Genomic DNA, 11,212 nt, shown 5'->3' with positions numbered 1-11,212 from the left:
AGAAATCTCTAGACATCTTTCCCCTTGCCGAAAGATCCTAGGTACAATTAAGTTAGTGGGTCTTGCAGGTGATAGTGCACCTCTGAAATCATTTCATTAAGTGCCTAATAGTAGGCACCTGTTTTTGAAAATGTTGCCCTTTGGCCAGCTAGAGCTTTGAGATCAGTAAGCAATCCCATCCTATGCAGATTCCTACTCTGGAGCCAATTTGAAGACAAACAAGCAAATAAACAACAAATAAACAAAAAAAGGAAAACTTATATAAAATGAAATTTTACTTTTTACAGGAGCAAATCTGTCCTAAATTGAAGTAGCAGAATGGGCACTGTGCAGAATGGGCAATCTTTGGCATCTACGCAGCACCTTGTCTCTGTGCATTCACTGTTTGTTAAAGGTACATGTGTTTTGTGATCTATCACAAGCTTGCGAATACCACACCCATTTTCTTCCCAAACATTCTCTTTCTCTTTTGACAGGTTTCAGAATAGCAGCCATGTTAGTCTGTATCCGCAAAAAGAAGAACAGGAGTACTTGTGGCACCTTAGAGACTAACAAATTTATTAGAGCATAAGCTTTCGTGGACTACAGCCCACTTCTTCGGATGCATAAGAAGAAGAAGTGGGCTGTAGTCCACGAAAGCTTATGCTCTAATAAATTTGTTAGTCTCTAAGGTGCCACAAGTACTCCTGTTCTTCTTTCTCTTTTGAGTGTAGCTGGACTCAGCCATCTGGAACATGTACTATGGCCAACCAAACTCCTGTGTGCTACTGCAGTTACTGTGCTAAGAGCATAACTGCTGGTATGCACTGTAACAGCGGTTGACTTGGAAATACAGGGGTGCTGGAACAATGTGTATAGTGGGGGTGCTGAGAGCCATTGAACTAAACTCTAAACCCTGCATATGATGGAAGCCACTTCAAGCCAGGGGGTTTTGCCGCTCCCCTAGTTCCAGTACCTATGTGAAAACATGATAGTATTGGGTATCTGGTCAGCTTTAGGTCCTCAAAACAGAACCCTTGTCCTTTATCCCAGATCCAGATAATCTGTTAAAAACAATTCAAAAACAGCCTGCCTTTGGGAAGACAGTTTAGGTCTCATTTTGCTCCAGTATGTGTTAGCAATTAAACTTCATTACAATAGTGAAGAGTATTATCCCTAAAGTTATTCTGTCTCCCTCTGCTTCACTGTACAGCTTCTGCCTAGTACCTTCCTCAGGCCATAACCTACCTGGCTTCCTGTTACAGATTTAAGGAAACAGGACAAACATCCTCAGATTTTTTTCCTCTGTAAGGCCCAAGTGGCTCCCCACAATATACCATCTAGTTACTCAGGATGTTAGGGATGGGATTTTGCTCAGAGTGTGTTTCACTATTATTACAGATATGTGCTTAAATTAGAGCCTTTCACTACTCTACCTCTCCTTCCTACTAGATCCTACAGAAAAAGTCATACTCCTTTGTTCATATCATCACTGAATGTTACCATGGAAATAGAAGCAATGTAACACACTCAGCACCCCATTGCATCTTCCTTATAGGACTAAGGAAAAAGACTGGGGCTATGAGAGAAATACAAATATTTGGTAACAAATAAGATGATAGATTTTTCTGGCCAAGGGCAAATAGCTATGTAATATGTATGAACTCGTTCATCGGCTACAGGCTCTTCGGCACTGGAATTTACTTGTCTTTTCTCTTGCTTTCATCTGATCTCATTTTAATACAGTTTTTTGTTTTGTTTTTACAAAATAGCATTGCTATATTGGTAGAATCAAATGTTTCTTAAATCAAACATACTTGCAGTTTCTGTTCTAATTTTCCACGTAAGATGTATTTGTCATTGAAGAGGAGTGAAATCTTATTTTGCTTTGCTTTTGATTGTCTTGTGGGATTTCATTCAGTGTGATCATGATTTTTTTAAAGACTGATGGATTTCTGTGATAAATATTAAGTGGATGGATAGTTTCAAAGTTTTCAATAGTAATAGTCTCACTTTAAGGATTCTAGTGAAACTTCCATTTTCTTCCACTCCCCTGGTAAACCAAATTAGACAAACCTGTTTATATGAAGCCTTGACTTTGTCGGAGTGAGAACACACTGTATTTCAGACCTACACAAAAGGAGCAGTGGTCCAGCTAGTTTCTGAGTGGAAGACCCTCCGAAGACTGAGGCAGTAATATTGCCATAACACTGTGGTTAGACATATGCAGAATACATCCTTCCTCTTTGACACCCTCTAAACCTGTGATGTTCCAAAAAATGCATGCAGATGACATCTCTTAATAGCTGACATTAAACAAGGCCATTCTGCCTCTGAGATAATGCCAAATAATACAGCTCAAATACAGTTTTATTTGTAATAAGATTTTTTTTTTAAATAAATCATTCAGGAACAAAACAATGCCACGGAGGTGGCTGATCCTCCCCCCCCCCCGGAATGGGAGGAGTGAGGTTTCAAAACCATATGGCACCGTTTTAGCTGAATGTCTCTTGTCATGACTGCTCTGCTCTTCTTTTTATTGGTAAAACAAAAATGTTAAGCAACCGTTGCCTGTTTTTTGTCATGATTTCCATCTTCTTTCTGTCTTCCTGCCCTGTGAACTCTATGGACTGACTTCTTTAAAGCAATAGCTTCCCGTCACTTTCACGTACTCATTCAAATTGATCCTAATAGTTTTGAGGCTGAGATTTCATGGCACATTCCACAGAATCCAAACATTTTGTGTGTCATTCCAGCAGGAGCAATGAAATGTGTGCTTAACCAGATACCAAGGACTCTAGCTAAAAGCTTCCATTACCTTGACAACTCTGGAATTATTGCTCAGAGAGCTTTACATATACTTGAACCATAGGCATCACTGCAGGCAGCACACAAGACCTCAGTAGCACAGACTAGTAAGTGGATCCTTGAACCCAGGCTGCCTGGCATAATAATATTCCATCAGGCTTTTACTTCACTCCCCTCTCCCTGCTTACATCTTATTTGATTTCTTACATTACAGCCCAGTCAACTGATCATCTACTACCAGACTGTACAGGTGAATGTCCAATAGTTCTTCACAACATCATAAAATCATTGTGCTGAATAACTTAATACTGATCCAGTATGAATATTTCGGGGTCCTAGGTGTGAAAATGTTTTCTTTCTTATCTGTAGGAGTGGGTTAGTAATTGCCACACACTGGACAGTAGTAAACAAACATGAGAGGACTGGAAAATGTAGGGAGCTTGTCCATCATGAGATTTTATTGCTTAACCCTTTTTATTTAACTTCATAACATTTGCACAAGCTGTTTTGCAATTGGAATTACAAAGTCTTTTTACACTACCCAAAAGGCTCTGTGAATAAAGAGAACAACTAGAGATTATAATTTGTAATTGCATTTTGCGTTTTATTTCTGTGGAAATGTTTTACATTTTGTTTGTAATTTGCTTTGAAATAAATATAAAGGGTTCAAATATATTCACTGATTGTTATTTCAGGGTCTTTATGTTTAGAACATAATTGCTGCTATTAGTCTTATTTACCTGAAGATGTAGAATTGTGTTTAGTGCTTAGAGCATACTGCTTTTTTTAATACCTCTTACCTCGAAAAATAAACAATGAATTGCAAAGGAACGGTGTGGTGCCCACACCTCTTTTCTTGAGCAGGGGGTTGGACTAGATGACCTCCTGAGGTCTCTTCCAACCCTAATATTCTATGATTTATAGCCTTTCTGAGATTGGTGCTTCAATTACCCCTGCAAAATTTCAAGACCCCCCTTAGCAGAATGAGTAATTGTACAATTAAGCATCTGATCTACATGCTATTACCTAATCTGCATGCACAATTGGAGGTTTTGCAGTGCAATAACTATATGTGCACATTTTTATAGCACAATTTAGCTGCTAGTCTTTGAAAATTACTTCTGAGTTTAAAGAGGCATGTACTGTTCCTATAAAAGGACATAGAGAGCATATAACCATGTGAAAAGTCCATATAGAGGAACAAGAAAATACGACTTAGTTTGAATATGAGAATTTCCCATACTTCTAGCTGCAAGACAGGCGAATATCATAAAGGCAAGTGATTATGTGTGAATGTGGCAAGCAATGGTAATTCTGAATCATCTTATACATATCGTGTATGTGTGTGTGTATATGCACAACTGCTAATAATCATGTTAAATACTCTTTTCATGATCTGTGGTGTGTGTGTGTGTGTGTGTATATACACACACACCACAGATCATGAAAAGAGTGCTTAACATGATTATTAGCAGTTGTGAAAATGGAATATGTTTTCACACATGCACATTCATAGATTCCAAGGCCAGAAGGGCTGGTCATACAGTCCAACCTCCTGTGTAACACAGACCATAGAACTTCCCCAAAGTAATTCCTAGAGCATGTCTTTTAGAAAAATATTTAATCTTTAAAAGTTGCCAGTGATGGAGAATTCATCACAACCATTGGTAAATTGTTCCAATGGTTAATAATCCTCACTGTTAAAAATGTACATCTTATTTCTAGTCTGAATATGTCTAGCTTCAACTTCCAGTCATTGAATCATGTTATTCCTGTATTCTACTAAATAGAAGAGCAAATTACCATATTTGTTCCCCATGTAGGTACTTATAGACTGTAATCAAATCATCTCTTAACTGTCTCTTTGGTAAACTAAATAGATTTAGCTCTTTGAGTCTACCACTATAAGGCAGGTTTTTCTAATCTTTTAATCATTCTCATAGCTCTTCTCTGAACCCTCTCTAATTTATCAACAACCTTCTTGAAATGTGGGCACTGTATGTGGCAATAATGAATAACACCCCTACTTTAAGAAAATGGGCTCAGAGAGGTTGAGTGATTTAGCCCAAGAGCATGCATAGCAAGTTGGTATCAGCTTGAATTACAACTCAGGTTGCCTGATTCCCAATCCAATGCTTAATCTTTCTGAGCTCCCATATTCAAAAGTGCAAATAGAGAATAATAAGCACATACCTGTGAATATAACCCTCTATTGTTTGCTGATTTTTGCCTATAGTAAATATTAATGCCTTCATTTCACAAAGAGGAATTAGGAGAAAGTGACAGATTTTCCAAAGTGCACTCTTGCACATATCTGATTTAAGTGCACATAGCTCCCATTGCTTGAAAAACTGGCCCACAGATGTTAAATGACTTTTGTGATTGGCATGGAGTGGTTGAGCTGATTAGGAATAGTTGTGAAAAACAAGGGATTTGGGTTCTAAACCTGGCTTGCTGACTGACCTCGGACAAATCATTTAACATATATACACTTTAGTTCTCACCTCTGTAAAAGTGGGAACAACTATATTTACTGCACAGGGATTCCGTTTGTCTGTCTGCATCCACCTATTGTCTCTAGTCTTAAACTTTGATCGTAAACCCTTTAGGGCAGGAACTGTCTTTTTGTTCTGTTTGTGCAGTGCCCAGCACAGTGGGGTGCTTGTCTATGACTGGTAAAGCAAAACAATTACAACATAATATTACGGATGCTGTTCGGCCTGACTAATATTTACTAGTTATGCAGTTACAAAGATTGGGGAGTGTTAAATAATGAAGAAGACAGGCCACTGCTACAGAAAGATTTAGATCATTTGGCAAGTTGGGAACAAGGTAACAATGTGAATTTCAATATGGCCAAATGTAAGGTCAGACACCTAGGAACACAGAGCGCAGGCCATACTTACAGGATGGGGGCTTTATTCTGTGAAGCTATGACTCTGAGAAGGACATTGGGTCATGGTAGATAATCAGCTGCATGAGTTCCCAGTGAGATGCTATGGCCAAAAGAGTTAATGCACTCCTGGTATGTATAGGCAGGGGAATATTGAGTAGGAGCTGGAAGATCAAATTTCCTCTGTATTTAGCATTGGTACAACTGCTAGCAGAATACAGAGTCCAGCTCTGGTGTTCATGCTTCAAGAAGGATGTTGAAAAATTGGAGAGAACTCAGAGAAGAGCTATGAAATTGATTAGAAAACATGCCTTATAGTGATAGACTCAGGAACTTAATCTTTTTAGTTTGTGAAAGAGAAGGTTAATGGTGATTTGATCTCAGAACACAAGAACCTACATGGGGAACATAAATTTGATAATAGAGGACCACCCAGCTTCGTCGATGAGGAATGATTGTCTTCCCCTAACTCAATAATTGGCTACTCCACAGATGCTCTCACATCCAAGTTCAAGTTACCATCAAGCGGGCTATGACTCTATTTAGCATACGAGGACTTCAGCTCATTGCCAACAAGCATTCTCTATTATCTGTTCCGTGAATAGAGTTCATAGGAGCTATCCTGGATGCTACAACTTCGAGAGCTTATGTACCAGAGGACAAGCTTCTTACTCTGACAAATTTGGTTACATAAGTCCAAATGAGCCATCAGATCACTGCCGGGTTCTGCCTGCAGCTTCCAAGTCATATGGCAGCATGCAACTTTGTCATTCTACACACCTGGCTACACCTCCACTCTGTCCGAGCCTGCTTCAGAACAGTTTATACTTCCAGGAGACAGTTTAAACAAGCTACTCTCCATACCTCACCACATGCTAGTTTTCCTCAACTGATAGAAGAATCTAGGCAACGTCTGCTCAGAGGTCCCCTTCATCAATCCAGCCATCTCCCTCCCACCATCACCACAGTTTCAGACACATTCCTTTCTAGGATGGGTAGCTCATCTTCAGGAGCATACTATTAAGGGTAGGTGGACCATCCAGGAATCTGTTTTCTATATCAATCTTCTGGAACTCAAGGCCATCATATGTCCTTCCTATGATCAAGGGACAATCCATCCAAGCAATGGCAGACAACAGCGCAAATATGTACTATGTAGATCATCAGGAAGGAGTGAGATCACCTTCCTTTCATGTAGAAGCAATAAAATTATGGAAGTGGTGTATAACTCAGAACATCCGCGTCTCAGCTATTTACCTACCTGGTCTCCAAAACACCGTACCCAATGGTCTCAGCCAACACTTCTCACATGATTATGGACGGAATCTCAGCAACTCCATATTCAAATGGCTAGTTCTCACCTGGTGTTTCCCAGAAGTAGATCTTTTCACCACTGCTACCAACAGGAAGTGTACAAAGGCTGTCCTCCCAAAGATTTTCCAAATGGGTTTCTGGCTTTATTCTGTCCTGTTATGAAGCTGCTAACAACCCATGCCCTCCTAGGTTTATAGCCGATTCCACCAGATCTCAGTCCACCTCTGTTGCCCTACTAAAAGATGCTCCTATTGCAGAAATTTGCAAAGCTGCCACATGGGCCTCCATCCGCACATTCTCAAAGAACTATTCTTTGGCACATGGATCCTGAGCAAATTTGGGTCTCCTATTCGTCAATCAGTTATCCTACTCCAAAGTGCCCACCTTCTCTGAGGAGGACTGCTTGGGAGTCACCTGAAATGGAGCACTCATAGTGATATTACATGAAGAACGAATGGTTACTGACCTTGTACACTAACTGAAGTTCTTTGAGATGTTTGTCCCTCTGGGAGCTCTATTACTCACCTTCCTTCCCCTCTGCTTTGGCATCACATCTCAGTGCTTCTTTGCATTAGAGAAGGAACTAAGAATGGTTAGTCTGTCACAGCCCTATATACCCTTGGTATGGGGCACGAGGATAGCTAAGATGCATGGGCAGACCGAATGGGCACTGCTGCCAGAAATCTCCACTCATGCATGGGTGTGTATATTCCTGGAGAACCCATAGGGACAAACATCTCAAAGAACTCCAGTTACTGCAGAAGGTAAATAATCTCACTTTTGGCAATTGTAGCCTCTTTCCCTAATAATATAGTCTTAAATCTAGGAGTGTTTCTTCTTCTTTACACTGTAAAAAATATACATATACAATATCATATGTTTGTGGTTTGGCATGTTTCCCAGTACTTAGTTGGCACTTACATGGAATGTATTTTATTTGAGCAATGGATTATCAGAGGTGTAACTGACAGTTCTGTACAGGTTTTATGGTAATATATCTGTTGAAAATTAATTTGAAAATGTTTCAATTTTCGTTAGGTAAATAAAACTTCTGGATCTAGATGAATTGTTCTTTAGTGCTTTAAGCGTCATAGTTTAAGTTCTTTTTAAAATAGATTTAAAAGTCTGGCATGTTCATTCTCAAACACAATATCTTTCCCTTGCTGCAAGCATATAAAGTGAGGAATAAAAATGGATAAATAGGGAGGAACAAGAAATGAAGCTAACATTAAAAGAAGAGCTAGTTGAGGGATCCTTCATTTTTCCTTAGCCCTTCTCTTTTTCACCTTAACCTTTCCCTCCCTCATCTTCCTACCTTTTCACTTTCTCTTCTTTCCTTTCCTTCTTCTTTCCCTCCAAACATTTCCTGTTTCCTTCCCCATCTTTTTCTGCTTCCTTCTTTTTCTTTCTTCCTTTTCTTCACTTTTCCTTTTTGTCATCCTTTCCCCCTCACCTTTCTGTCACCCTCCCATCCTCTCCCTTCTCTTCCCCGCCTCCTCCTAGCTTTTTAAAATCTTCACTCCTTTCTCTGCTGTTTCCTCAGATTTTTTTTTAAAAGTCTTCTCTAACCTGCTGCGTGATCTAGCAAAAGTCTCCTCACCTCTCTGTACCTGTTTTTGCCCCTCTTTGTTTTGTCAATTTAGATTATAATTTATTTCAGGACAAGGATTGCCTCTTAGTGTGTGTGTGTGTGTGTGTGTGTGTGTGTGTGTGTGTGTGTGTGTGTGTGTGTGTGTGTGTGTGTGTGTGAGAGAGAGAGAACAAAGCCTCATGCAATGGGGCTCTGACCTCAGTTGGGGCTCCTAGGTGCTGCAGTGAAACAAGTAATTATAAATATTGCCTGGTTATTTTGATGTGCCCAACCATTAAGCCCAACTCCAGAGTTACCCATCCTCAAAAACATAGATTCACTCAAGGGAAATTATTTAAACTGTCTCCAGTGAATAGAGGCCACTGTCTCAATGCAGTCTACATTAGTTTACTTTCCCAAGCTGTCAAGTCAAATTTCAAAGCTATAAATACTGTTTTGCCACCTAATTCCTTATCTACCTGCATTCTTGACAAGTACATAAATTCAACAACACTGCTCTTTGTCACTTAATGATTTCCTGGGTCTATAGTTAATGTGAGTAACATTCTCATTAATTGAACAGACCTTATACAGGGTGCTTGAAAAGTCTTACTTAATTCAAGAACTAAAGTCAATTAAGAGAGGAAAATAAAATAAATGCGATAGGCCAAATATCATAAAAATCAATCCGCTCATTATATAGAGTTATGCTTTTATGGCAACTTTATGACTGGTCTTTTACTTTAGTTGCCTTATAGCCTCTGGTCTGTATTAAAATCTAAACAGAAAAGCTCAGTCATCTTTGAGCGGGAATGGAACTTTATTTGAATTTCCTTTAGGGTTTGATAGCTAAATATTTTAGTACCACATCCTTTGACTATAACCAACATCCTATGAAGGGTTCTTGCACAATTCATTTACTTAACTCAATAGTACTGACTATGGAATTTATACTGTACAAAATGGTCCAAATTTAGTTCTCAGCTTCTCTGGTGTAAATCTGCAGTAACTTCATTGATCTCAATAGCATTACTCAAAATTTACATCAGTGTAATAAGGCTTAGAGAAGAAACTATTGTAGTGTATTTAATAAAATATAGTTTGATATAAACTTAATCAGATTTTGTATAAGGTTTGGAATCCCAACGGTTTATTATTTCAGGCTTTGCCTTGATCATTTTTTTTCAGATTTCCATGGAAGGGTATCAGCAAATCACTCTATCCATCAAAGTTGTTTATATTGCACAGTTTAAACCACTGTTGATTTGATGGAGTGACAAAAGAACATTTTAGTTTAATCCCTTTTTTACTGAATTCAGCCAGTCCAGTTTTTATTCTGGCACAACATAGACGTGTAACTTTACCACTGTGCTTTAAAGTATTGGAGTCCGATAAGGATCTCACTTACAACAGTGCAAGCTAGGAGTAACTCCATTGACGTTAAGTGGCGCTACACTAGTTTTAAAATCAGCATCAGGCTCTCGGTATCCCAGCTTGGGTTTAAGTGGCTGTACTGAAATATTAATTTTCATTGCCTTTAAATGTTTAGGATCGATGGCTTTATGGTCTGTGTTATAAGATAATGTCCTTGATTTGTGGTAGAATGCTAATGATGTCAAAGGCAGTTCTGCATGCCAGGTAAGGGCAATTTACGAGCTGCAGGCCTGGTCTTTGCTTAAAAGTTTTGCCAGCATACATATGTTGGTTAGGAGTGTGAAAAAAAAATGACACTCCTAACCACCATAACTATGCCAGCAAAAGTCCTAGAGTGAACCAGCAAAGTGTCCTTTCGACTGTATTGATTATTTTGTTTGGGGAACTGGTATAAGCTACATTGGGAAAGAACTCTTCTGCAGCTAAAAGTTGTGTCTCCACGAAGGGAGTTTTCCAGTGTAGTTTACTGAAATATCTCTACAAGTAAACCCTTTCTAATGTATACAAGTCCTAGGTGTAGGATATAATTATCATTGCAGAAAGATTTAGTGTCTTGATATTGCATTGATGTTTGCGAAAACTATATTCTACCATTGCTTAAAAAAGAAGAAACACAGTTCTTCCAGGGTATTGTTTCTGAAGTGATTCACTGCTGTCCTTCTACTGTGATTCACTGCTGAGTATTGCTGTGGGAAATGACAAAACTAATTTCAGCAGACAATTGCAGTAGTTGCTGAAGCTAGAGTGAAACAGGACAAGGACATTTTTAATTCTTTTGCTAAAATGCTTGCATTTCTCATTTCTGTGGAGGTGAAAGAATGTTCACATTTTATTATAGAAAAATAATTTAATATATGATTTTAATTAATTTCATAGTTTTATTTAATTAACTTTTCACATATCATTGTGAACCATCTGTATTGCATCATGCTAGCGCAGAGCCATAACTATTTATCTGATTCAGGGCAGCAGTTCCATAGATTTCAATAGGAATGTGACATTCTGTACTTTGGGGGAACACCCTCTAACCCCCCCATATTCCTTATTTATATGTGATTGTGATCTTACATATAAAGCATGCCTTGTAAGGTATCAGGGGAAAGGTTATGATCTGCTGAAAGTCATTTCTCTATCCATATATGTGTATTAAGTAACCAACACCTGGGCAGGGTATCAATCAACCCATCAACAACCATTGTCCAGCAAGGGAGCTA

This window comes from Chrysemys picta, chromosome 3 (genome assembly GCF_011386835.1).
Source record: "Chrysemys picta bellii isolate R12L10 chromosome 3, ASM1138683v2, whole genome shotgun sequence".
Classification (NCBI taxonomy): domain Eukaryota; kingdom Metazoa; phylum Chordata; order Testudines; family Emydidae; genus Chrysemys; species Chrysemys picta.
This window is presented reverse-complemented; position numbering follows the sequence as displayed.